Source organism: Procambarus clarkii, chromosome 92 (genome assembly GCF_040958095.1).
Source record: "Procambarus clarkii isolate CNS0578487 chromosome 92, FALCON_Pclarkii_2.0, whole genome shotgun sequence".
In the NCBI taxonomy this organism is placed as follows: domain Eukaryota; kingdom Metazoa; phylum Arthropoda; class Malacostraca; order Decapoda; family Cambaridae; genus Procambarus; species Procambarus clarkii.
The window spans coordinates 11145302-11158580 of NC_091241.1; the positions used below are offsets into that span (position 1 = coordinate 11145302).

The 13279-nt window shown below is 40.3% G+C and overlaps 1 protein-coding gene across 2 annotated transcripts in view; it reads right to left on the minus strand.

Moving 5' to 3' along the window:
* LOC123775055 (uncharacterized) overlaps positions 1 to 12116 on the minus strand; it is a 60605-nt gene extending 48489 nt beyond the window's left edge. For both annotated transcript variants that reach the window (XM_069319338.1, XM_045769848.2), the window contains exon 1: positions 11977 to 12116. The gene's annotated coding sequence lies outside the window, so the exon portion shown is untranslated. The remainder of the gene's footprint in view (positions 1 to 11976) is intronic.
* Positions 12117 to 13279: the final 1163 nt, after the last annotated feature.

The following is a 13279-nucleotide window of genomic DNA, read 5'->3' on the forward strand; positions in this document are numbered from 1 at the left end:
CTGTATGTGTGTGTGTGTGTGTGTGTGTCAGTAATGGATTTATATCTATTCCCAGTCTTTAAATCTACAATTTTTTTGGTTGCCTTTCTCGTATGAAGCAGATTTCTTCTGGTCCCCTGTCACCTATCCCTTTCTTCGTTACCTTACACTTGTTGAGTTTGAACTCAAGCAGCCATTTGCCCACCCACTCCTGTACATTAGTTTGTCAAGGTCTTTTGGCAGCACTTCAGAATTTTTCTCCCCTTTTACTGTTCCCATTAACAATGTATGTAATCATATAATGTACAAATGCATGTCTTCATGTGTGTCATGCACATAGAACTATAAGCAGTAACAGGCCTAGAAGCTTGAGGTTCTCCAAGCATCCCTCCACCCTGACATCATATCTCCGGCTAACCCTTTGTTCCTGATTTTAATGTGCAAGGTGCGTCTGCATGCTTTACTCTCATTTACAATTACTGACACTTGCAGGCGATGAGTCACAATAATGTGGCTAAAGTATGTTGACAAGACCACACACTAGAAGGTGAAGGGACGACGACATTTCGGTCCGTCCTGGACCATTCTCAAGTCGATTGAAACGACTTGAAAGTCGAAACGTCAACGTTTTGGTCAACATACTGACACTTGCTTTTGGTATCCAGCACCAGCACCTGGGATCCTGTGAAACTGGGTTTCACTGGAAGTTTTAACCTGCTTTACACAATTTTTATTACTAATATTATTATTAAGAAAATTCACACGGGCTGTGATGAGGGTTCAAACCTATGTGGTGGGTGTTCGCACGCACATGCTCTAGACCACGACATGGTATAAGGATTACAACCTGGCATTCTACTGAGCACACGAGGATTTCCTGAAATGCTTGTGTGTTCAGTAGAATTAGAATTTAGCCCCAGAAGAGCAGGGGGCTTTAATGCAAACTAAAAATTCACATTTTTATTCCAACTGTATTTTTAAGACATCTTTTACATTTCATCATGTTATGGTAGTGTACTTGAAGAGTTACTGACATTTAGGGAGGAGGGGTGTTTTGTTTTTAAGCAAATTATGTCAGCACCTGACTTTTTTTTTTAATTAGAAGTGGCCAAAAACCTAAGACCCTAACCCAAACTTAACCTAATTCCTTGAGTATTATTTGCAGCCTCAGCATCTGTGATAAAACCCTAGTACAGTATAAGGGTATGTGTGGAAATTTAAAGATGTGCATGCTTATTAATTTCTAATATATTGTACCACTCAAGAAAATCCCATCTTCTTCCCCCCCCTTCCAAAGATATTTTTAAAACATGCCTAAAATCTACCATAAGTGCACTCCGTAGCTAACAATAGGGCTCTTCCTCACACCACCATACACGGGATGGAAGTTTTTCAAGTCAATATTTAAGACAGGGCAAATCAAAAATAATAATACATAATTGTAATTCCATGAAAAGTATAATGTGTTCCTTCAGGGAATACCTAATAATGTGAAGCTCATCAATCCACACATTACCACTCGGTAATGTACCAAATTTGGCTACACTCCACCAAGAAATTTGAATGTCCAAAATTAAAAATTCAAACTTAAGATAATTACAAAATAAAAGTAAAGGAAAATTTCTTGAAAAGTATTTAAACTAACTAAAATGCCTTAAACTAGTGTCCTATTGACATGCAATAATGTATAAACAGAAGAAATACAAAAATATAATTAAAAAAATATAAAAAGTAAACAAAAATTACAAATTAAAAAGTTTGTTATTTAAAAAGAGGCAACGCGAGTGAAAATTTTACTCGAGAAATCATAACCGTTTAATTGAGTCGAGGAACGATAGGGGAGATTTCAATGCAGCTAAAGTAGCAATCCAGTTCGATGTATTTTTTTTTTGGGGGGTGGGGGGTGGGAAGAGCTTTATTATTCAAAAAGGACTGGTTACAAAAATGGGACACAGCAACATATATTACAGGCTGTCTAATTCTTGGAGATCATTACTTAAAAGACTGGAGCCACAAACACATCGAGCACTTCCCTTTTAGATACACATGCTAAGGAGCTAAAAAAAAAAAAGGAAGCTACCTGCTCCTGTTTCTATGATTGTCTCAATGAGTTTGGAACCCAAATACTTCTGAGATACCTCTTGGCATTTCTTCGCCTGCCTGATGTTTGCTGAAGTTAATACTATACAAGTGTCAGCGATACACACAGGTAGTCCCACATCAACTGCTTACATTCTTCAATGTACTATTATGTATGTTATGTAATTCAATCTTGGCAGTCAACAGGGTTGGCAGAATTTCAAGCCATCAGAAAACAGGATTCTCTCTCTGTTGGGCACCAGGTGGTGGTGAGGCTCCTCTTGATGAAATCACTGACTGCATTATCTTTAGTGTAACGTCCCTTTGAGTGCCCTCAATTTAAACCGTTGATCACATTTTTGTCAACTTTCACCTCACTGCAAAAACACTTACATAGTGTGGATTGGGAGGGTGAGAACCTAGTTACAGCTTCGCTCCTGTGCCAGGTAAGTCCACTACGGGCTCACCATAGCCCATGCTACTTGGAACTTTTTGTTCCCAGTAGCTGAATCTATAACAACAACAACAACAGAGGGTGAGAAGTAGTACCAGTTCGATACGGAGGTTATGTGGTACATAGTGTGTGCCAATTGTAGACATGGGAAAGGTGAAAAAGAAATCCCCCCTATATGGGTGGGTGAAGGCAATGCAGGTGAGGAGAAGGCAGGAGCAGAGATGGCAGTACTGGAGTGGGGTAGGCAGTTTAGGAGCAGGGAAGGCAGTGCAGGAGTGGGCAGGAAGCCAGGGAGGGAGGGAGGGAGGGAAAGAGGCAGGCAGAGTGGGAGACAAGCAATGTGGGAAGCAGACAATGTGTAGGGCAGACAGGCAATGTGGAAGGCAGGCAGGAAGTGTGGAAGGCAGGCAGGAAGTGTGGAAGGCAGGCAGGAAGTGTGGAAGGCAGGCAGGAAGTGTGGAAGGCAGGCAGGAAGTGTGGAAGGCAGGCAGGAAGTGTGGAAGGCAGGCAGGAAGTGTGGAAGGCAGGCAGGAAGTGTGGAAGGCAGGCAGGAAGTGTGGAAGGCAGGCAGGAAGTGTGGAAGGCAGGCAGGAAGTGTGGAAGGCAGGCAGGCAGTGTGGAAGGCAGGCAGGCAGTGTGGAAGGCAGGCAGGCAGTGTGGAAGGCAGGCAGGCAGTGTGGAAGGCAGGCAGGCAGTGTGGAAGGCAGGCAGGCAGTGTGGAAGGCAGGCAGGCAGTGTGGAAGGCAGGCAGGCAGTGTGGAAGGCAGGCAGGCAGTGTGGAAGGCAGGCAGGCAGTGTGGAAGGCAGGCAGGCAGTGTGGAAGGCAGGCAGGCAGTGTGGAAGGCAGGCAGGCAGTGTGGAAGGCAGGCAGGCAGTGTGGAAGGCAGGCAGGCAGTGTGGAAGGCAGGCAGGCAGTGTGGAAGGCAGGCAGGCAGTGTGGAAGGCAGGCAGGCAGTGTGGAAGGCAGGCAGGCAGTGTGGAAGGCAGGCAGGCAGTGTGGAAGGCAGGCAGGCAGTGTGGAAGGCAGGCAGGCAGTGTGGAAGGCAGGCAGGCAGTGTGGAAGGCAGGCAGGCAGTGTGGAAGGCAGGCAGGCAGTGTGGAAGGCAGGCAGGCAGTGTGGAAGGCAGGCAGTGTGGAAGGCAGGCAGTGTGGAAGGCAGGCAGTGTGGAAGGCAGGCAGTGTGGAAGGAAGGCAGTGTGGAAGGCAGGTAGTGTGGAAGAAAGGCAGGCAGTGTTGAAGGCAGGCAGTGTGGAAAAAAGGCAGGCAGCATGGAAGAAAGGAATTGTAGGTTGTGTAGGAGGCAGGCAGGATAGGAAGCAGGTAGTGTGGTGAAGCAGGTAGGCAATATGGGAGGGAGGGAAGCACAGCATTGTGGATGGGGGACAGCCATGCGTGGAAGGGGGGAGAGAAGTGTGTGGAAGGGAGGAGAGTAGTGTGAGGAAGGGGAGAGAGCAGTGTGAGGAAGGGGGGAGAGCAGTGTGAGGAAGGGGGGGAGAGCAGTGTGAGGAAGGGGGGGAGAGCAGTGTGAGGAAGGGGGGGGGGGGGAGAGCAGTGTGAGGAAGGGGGGAGAGCAGTGTGAGGAAGGGGGGAGAGCAGTGTGAGGAAGGGGGGAGAGCAGTGTGAGGAAGGGGGGGAGAGCAGTGTGAGGAAAGGGGGGGGAAAGCAGTGTAGAAGGGAGGAAAAGCAATGTGTAGAAGGGGGGAGAGTAGTGTGTGGAAGGGGGTTTACGAGCCCTGAGTGTTATCCACTCAGCCACCAGGCCCCCTCTAGTGGCTGGGTGCCTGCCTACTGTAGGCAGGTTAGTGTGGGATTTATTAATACTGTAGTAAGAATATTCCTTGTGCCCCACCCAACTCCTCCATTAGAGCAAGTTGTCAATCTTGCAGCCTTTTATTTTAACAATGGACTGTAATTTCAATACATGCAAAACAATTTCAGCCAATAATTTTTGCAAAACAAAATCACATTTATAACACGAAAAAACAAGGAAATTAAAAAAATATATAATAAAAACTATCAATATTGTACAAGAAACATGTGTGAAAAAGTTATTACAATTCAAGACTAAAAAGGATTAAACTTTCTGAATGAGAACCTGCACATTATGTTTTATACAGCAAAATCATTTTGGAAGGAGGGAGCTAACCTTTATGTTTGAATAAAATAATGGCAAGAGGTTAGGAATGTTTATCATGCTAGAATTCATTGTTTAACCCCTAGCCCTTTGACTGCTAACTGTTAATAATAGCTGACAGACCCCCATGTACTTAAGGGAAAAAAAAATTCTGCCATTTTTTTTTTTCTTATGACATTGTTAGACCTTTAGAAGCACAAAAATCCAATTAAAAAGTCTCTAGCTACTGTGGTTTAGCTATAGTGGCCTTGAGAAGTTGCATATTTTTACTTTAAGGTAAGATGAGTTGAGGTGCCACATGGGAATAACTTTGATTTATTTTTCATTGTTCCCACCTTATTTATTTAGTTTTTCATGCTAACAGGTTGTATTTTTGTGTCAAAGGTACTGTCTATTATGTATAACTTTGAAAACAGAAGTATGTATGGATATACGAGTACAGATATACAGACACCCACATTCATAATAATATACTGTATGTATACATATATTAAAGCCTAAATCTTAAAATTGCATACAGCACACATTTTGCCTCAAATATGTACATGGTAATCACTCATTTGCTGTTGCTAAAAGTTTAGTGTCTCCTCTATGGCTGCCCTAACCTTTCAGAAACTGGATGGTGATGTTGCCAAGCAATGGTCATCATTTTCTTACTAAGGCCCCTAGAAGGAAAGCGAGGAACTCGTGATTTTTTTCAAGTTGGGGGAGGGTTACTAGAGCCCCGAGGAAGCTGATGTGAACCACGTGTAGCCGCAGGACTTTTAAATCTTGCACGGTACACCCACACATCATGTGATGTGGTGAGCAATTCCGCGGAAGTTCACCACATCATCTGATGTATTCCACAGTTTAAGGGCTAGACTGAGCACCTGTTAATAGCCGACATCCCATGGTGTGTGGAATTTTTTCTGTTTTTACATTATTAATTAGAATCCAGGAAGCACAAAAAAATCTAAGTAAAAAGTCTCCATCTCTTCTGGTTTTGCTATGATTGCCAGAAAAGTTGCAGTTTTTGCTCAAAATGAGATAATATGCCACGTGGGAATAATTGTTCATTTATTTTAACTGTTTCTCCCTTATTTACTTTTTTTCATGCTAACAGGTTGTATTGATGTGTCGAAGTGGTGTTCATTATGTATAATTTTGACAATATACGTATATACGTAAGTACAGATATATATGAATGAATATACCCACACAATGTATTTATTCATACTAATAAATAAATTATATTATATATATATATGTCGTACCTAGTAGCCAGAACACATTACTCGGCCTACTGTGCAAGGCCCAATTTGCCTAATAGGCCGAGTGATTTTGTTTATTTTCAATAAATTGTTTCCAATTAGTTTATTTGAATTATTATTATTATATAATATTAGGAACATAAATTACTGACTTAATTTTGTTAGTTTAGGTTAGGTTAAGATAGGTTAGGTTAGGTTCGGTCATATATCTACGTTAGTTTTAACTCAAATTTAAAAAAAAAATACCTTATACATAATGAAATGGACAGATTTATCATTTCATAAGAACAAAATTTAAAAATTATATAAATTAAGAAAAACTTGGCTTATTAGGTAAATCAGGCCTTGCATAGTAGGCCAAGTACAACGTTCTGGCTACTAGGTACAACATACATACATTATATATATATATATATATATATGTCGTACCTAGTAGCCAGAACGCACTTCTCAGCCTACTATGCAAGGCCCGATTTGCCTAATAAGCCAAGTTTTCCTGAATTAATATATTTTCCCTAATTATTTTCTTATGAAATGATAAAGCTACCCATTTCATTATGTATGAGGTAAAAAAAATTTTATTGGAGTTAAAATTAACGTAGATATATGACCGAACCTAACCTAACCTATCTTTATAGGTTAGGTTAGGTTAGGTAGCCAAAAAAGTTAGGGTAGGTTAGGTAGTCGAAAAAACATTAATTCATGAAAACTTGGCTTATTAGGCAAATCGGGCCTTGCATAGTAGGCTAAGAAGTGCGTTCTGGCTACTAGGTACGACATATATACACACACACACACAGTATATATATATCAACAATGGACTGCAGTGTGTGTGTGGAAGGGCAGTGTTATAAACAGTTTTATAACAGCAGCTTTATAAACACAGTATAAACCTAAATCTTATAATTGCAAATAGCACACATTTTGCCTGTAAATATATACATGCTAATCACTCATTTGCTGTTGTTAAAAGTTCAATGGGTGCTAGTATGGCCACCTTGCACACCCAGACACTGGGTGGTCTTGTGCCAGATGATAGTTCTCATCTCTTTTACCAAGGCCCTAGGAGGATATTGAGCAACTCAGGATTATTATTATTTTTTTTTACGATAAGGGGACGTTACTGGAGGCCTGAAGAAGCAAATGTAAGCCCTGCGTATCTGAGGGAGCTTATAATGTACACTAGGAAATCGCCTGATGGGATGTGCAGTCCGAGCACAATTACCAACCCCATCACCTGATGGGATGTGTTGCCGAAGGTTAATATAATGCAGCCTGATCATAATACGAGTTAAGTAAACAAATAACTTTGGTGTGATAAATAAAATAAATTATTGAATTAATGCAGTCGAGCAACATCGAAGACAGGCAGAGGATTTGCCAATGTCAGTGCTAGTCATTAAACACACTTAACCTTGTCTAGTCTAACCTAGCCTATCCAATCCAAACCTAGTCTAACTGGTCCTAACCTAACAAAAATAAATACAGTTTTGTGTTTTATTTATTATATATATATATATATATATATATATATATATATATATATATATATATATATATATATATATATATATATATATATATATATATATATATATATATATATATATATATATATATATATATATATATATATATATATATATATATATTATATATATATATATATTATACTGTATATATATTATATATAAATATTATATATATAATATATATATATATATATATATATTATATATATATATATATATTATACTGTATATATATTATATATAGATATTATATATATAATATATATATATAATATATATATATAATATATATATAATATAATATACATATAATATATATATAATATATATATAACATATATATATAATATATATATATATATATATATATATATATAATATATATATATAATATAAATATATATATAATATAAATATATATATATATATATAATATAAATATATATAGTTTAGGTTGCCTTAGTGTGTGTATGAGGTGTGACACATCACTATGACAGGCCAATGTTAAGACCATTCAGGCAAAGTTACTCTGAGAAAAAGCACTGCTGCAGTTATATCCTAATTCCTGCCCAACACATCATGGAGATCCCATGTGCAGTATTCCCATTACATTATAACAAAGATGTTTTGGCATCTTGATGTTATTAGGTTGCCTTGAGAGACTTGTCACATTATCAATACTGTAGTTTGCATCCATGCATTTTGCTAACTAAATAAACAATGTAATCTGCAATTCACATTAAATGAATACATATTATAACATACTGATACATGTTGGATATGTTAGTTGCATGGATATTTTGAAAGGATTTAAATGAATATGGAAGTTCCCAAGGGCCATGTAATGTCACCCATGATAATTTATGGGTGGAGCATCAGGCTGAGGTAAGATTATAGAAATTCAGTGGAATAGGGCCAGTTCATTTTGGTATACAAGTATGTTGCAAGTGAAGTATTTTTGCATTAAATAAATTACTGTACATCGAAAGGTAAACAGTTTGCCAATATATGTAAGTAATGAATGTCTGTGCTTATTCAAGTACTGTAATGAAAGCAGGCATTTGTTCAAAAGATTGTCTTGGTATTTTTTTTTTTTTTGCATTTTTTTTGGGGGGGGGGGCAGGAATATTCCTGTACAGGCCCTAAGCCTCTGGCCGGCCCACTAAGTGTTGCTTGTTTCTATTTTACTTGGGCGGAGTATGAATATTTATGACTCGTATGGTCGCTTCAGTAAGATTTTGTCCCATGTGTTTAACAACAACTTCTGCTCTGATGAATCTTAGTTGAAATCTTAATGGGTTTGTAACTGTGCACTGTGTTAGATAATGTTCCAGTGGTCTGTTGGGCATTTCTCCACAGTGCTGACATTTCCATCTAGTACAGGTACTGTCTAATAACAGCAGCTTGAAGAGTTTCCTATATAGCGTACTACAAGGGGTTCCTGGCATTTCCTGGGATACTCTCTCTCTCCCCCACCACCCATTCCATTCCTCTTCTTCCCTTCCCCCCCATCCTTCTCCCCCTACCACTCTTGCCTCTTATCTCCTCCTTTTCCCCACCCTCCCCCTCTTCCCAACACTCCTCCCCACCATCCTCAAACCGACAAACATTTCCATTTATATATAAAGGGCAACCGGCTGCAACCAGATCTCCTTCACCTCCCCCCCTGGCCCCCCTTTCCCCATCCCCCCAATTGGTCCCTCTCTTAATCCTCAGTCTCCAGGAAAATTTATTATTAAGAAGCACTGAAACAACTGTATGGATCTTTCAGAAAATATATTATTATGATCACTAAAAGACCCAAGGTGAATCACACCAAATATTTCACTTGACTATGAAAATTGGATAGGGGTGCATTTAAGGTGCCTGCCTTGACCAGCCCATGTCCATCCCATACCCCAGACAATTCCCCCAGCAAAGATGAATGAGGCTAGCCCCAAGCATCTGGCCTAAAACTTTGGACAGATATTCTCTCTCAAAGTATACTCAGGATATTTGAGCTAAAATAAATATGAAACAAAGCATATCAAAATAGTTTACTTTAATTGTAAAGCAGAGCCCTCTGGCAAACCATGGTGAATTAATAAAAGCAATGTGTCAAACCAATTTAGGGTCCCAGTAGTAGAGTCAGGTTCATTCTGGACTCACAATCAAGAAGTCCGGGTTCGAATCCCGGTCAGAACAGAAATGGTTGGGCGAGTTTCCTATCACCTAATGCACCTGTTCACTTAACAGTAAATTGGTACCCAAGAGTTAGTCAGCTTATTGTGGGGTTGCATCCTGGGGAGGGTCAGTATTTTGACCCTAGGGGAGACCTCAGCGTAAGCCTAACATGTACTGTATGTATAAACTGGCTACCTGTCCCCCAACACAATGAATTAGGAATTATTTTTCAAGAAGCTAATTTGGAGTATTACCCAAGATAAAATCATTTGAGAAAACACAGTAAACAATATAGGAATTAACATATGAGGGTGAAGGCACTCTATTTGAAGGGAGAAAAATTAAATATGATATGATTAACTGCAATATATACAGGCATAAGAATAATAAAGATATATAATGTAAGAAATGTGTAAAATAAGTAGCTTCAGCACTCATGTTTGTTAATGCGCTTAGCACTGTAAGGGACATAAAAATGTTGATTTTTCCTGTACTTATTCAAAATTTATTTTTAAGTACCACCTGTCATATGAATGTTATACACATTAAAAAAAAAGTCCACACAACTCGTTAGTGCCTAGGCTACAGGTGACTGAACATAATATTGAGAGGAGTAATTATTTTGCCACATATAAATGGCTAGGGGGGGGGGGAGGGAGGGAATGAAGAGCTAAATCTCACTCCCTTGTAGTCACAAATAGGTAACCATTGTCTATCAGTGGCTTCTGTAATGACTAATTAAACTCTGCATCATTTTCTATTGTATAATTTTTAAATAAAAATTATTATTATGCAGTATCCCTAATTTCTTCCAGCGAGAGCACTTGCAATGTACTCACCTAGTTGTGCTTACGGGGCTTGAGCTCTGGCTCTTTGGGTCTGCCTCTCAACTTATTTTTTCTCACCTCCCCCCCCCCTCCCAGGAGGCAGCCCATATCAGCTATTTAACTCCCAGGAACCTATTTACTGCTAGGTGAACAGGTGCATCAGGGTGAAAGAAACTGCCCATTTGTTTCTGCCTCCGCCGGGGATCGATCCCCAGACCCTTAGGTCTATGAATCCCGAGCGCTGTCCACTCAGCCCTCAGGCCCCACGTGTCAGCTAGTAAATGTAAATATGTTTTTATCAACACATATACGATAAATAAAACAAAATCGCTGTCATGGGAACACTCGTGCCAAATCCTACGGCAGTCTCACAAGTGTACCATGGTCATTAACAGTAAAAAAAAATTATGACATTTAATGGATACCTCGCATAGGCCTAGGTATATTGTCATAAGCAAAGTATAATGTCATAGCTAGTCAAGGTCTGACAAATGCAAAGTATAATGTCATAGCTAGTCAAGGTCTGACAAATGGAACAATATGATGGCCACTGGAACAAACTAATGGAACCAAATTTTAGTCAGTCAATTGAATAACATGCTTGCCACTTGGCGAAAATGCTGGCTACTGAGAATTGCTTGTCAATGAGACAAACTAATGGACAAATACTGGCCAATGGAACAAAAATACTTACCAACTACGAACAAATGCCAGAAAATGGGACAAACTAATCGACAAACCCTGGCCAACGGAACAAAAATGCTGCCCAACACTCCAAAAAGCTAACCAACGGGACAAACTAACGGAACAAAACACCAACTGCACTTCAAAGCCATGATAAAAGTAGGGCACCCTCACCTCTTGAGAACATATGTATATAATTAGGTCACCTCCATGTCTTGCCACAACATCTTAAGACACGCACACCTCACACCTGCCCACCCTCTCACACACACACACACACACACACACAGTAAATATGAAACAACAAAAGCCTCAGTGTACGACCCTGCAATCTGGCCCAGAGTTTGACCCATAACCAACAAGCCCCCAAGAGTCAGCTGATGTTTCCTCATTAATACGTAACTAGTCAATCGGGACTGTGTTAAGAGCGGCCAATATCGGTGTCCAGAGGGGGGTAGGGTGTGAAGGAGGTAGGTCTAGGGGCAGAAAGAGAGGGCAGGAGCAGCAGGTTGCCTCACAAGACACCACAAACGCCTCAGAAACCCAGGCTTCGTAGAAACCTGGCAAATCCCTTCAAATACGTCCATTTCCAACGGTTTTCGCTATAATTCCTCTCCGAACACCTCCAATTGGCCTTTCATGGGGAAATCTGAACGTGTGGCGTCAAATGGGCAAGCGAGGAGGTGAGGGGGGAGGACTGAGAGGTGAGGACTGGGCGTGGAGAATAAAATCTTGTGGAGTAATCACACGCTCGCATCCTGAACTGTTTGTTGTTCTCCGTGTAAAACCTCTCTTAACCACCACCTACACTTCCCACTCCCTTTAACCCATAACTGAGCCAAACTACCTCCCAACGAGGCCGTCAACTTACGGTACGTGTCTTGTAGCATCAACTTGATTCAAATATCACGTCGAATAAATTCGATAAAGGCACTAAAATATAATTTTACATTTTACTCTCCACCAACCTGTTCTAGTGAGGAAGGCGGGAGGTTAATGCGCATGCGCCACCACCCACCAGTGCTGCCACTCGCTCCTCACCGCTCACCCCTCTACTTCTTATTATATTCAACTTTTATGCCAACGTTTTACCCCCAAACGGCTTCATTAGTCAATAAAACTCGTATTAGATGCGTTTGCCTGCAAGAATAGCGTTGTTTCGTGGAGGTATATGGTAGAATAAGAATAATTAAGGGGTGACTAGGGTTGGTAGGAGGTGACTGGTCGGGGAGAAAGGGGGCGAGCCGTGTGGAAAAGCCTCGCCACTGATAGAGACAACTTTGTGCGAAGGATTGAAATTCTTGGTCTGGGGACCGCAGACTCTTAATGCCACCAAAGTTACAACGCTTTATAAACTTACTCCTACCTCGCTCTACATTCCTTCCAGGCGCACTCTGGCGCGTTCTATGATATCTTGGGCTAAAATACTAATGAGATTTGGAGGAATAATGTAACAAGGGAAATATCGAGAGGTACGGGGAAGGAATCACATTACGTGCGTTTCTGCACGCCACTGAGCTATCATGAACAACAAAGTGGTGGCTGTCATGTCTATTCGCTCTCCTTCAGAGACGGGCAGAGTTGATATATCATGAATTTCAGCCAGTCTTGAGGCCGAGGATGATTCCCCTGTCCACGTCTCCGCACTCATGCTAATTCTTGCATCTCATTAACCGCTGCTACAGAAATATGCTTGATGAGGAAGCTGGCGAGTGTTCTGGTCTTAGAGAAGGATGGGGGAGATAGCCGGACGGATGAGGAGACGGGGGAAGGATGAGGAGGGGACGGGGGGAAGGATGAGGAGGAGACAGGGAGAATGATGAGGAGACGGACGGGGGGAAGGATGAGAAGGATGCCCTTTTCTTCAAGACCCTCTGACCTTAAACCTGCGCACTTGGTGCTTCACCCGCATGCGATCTTTATATATATATATATATATATATATATATATATATATATATATATATATATATATATATATATATATATATATATGTATGTATGTATGTATGTATGTATGTATGTATGTATGTATGTATGTATGTATGTATGTATATATATATATATATATATATATATATATATATATATATATATATATATATATATATGTATGTATGTATGTATGTATGTATGTATGTATGTATGTATGTGTGTGTGTGTGTGTGTGTGTG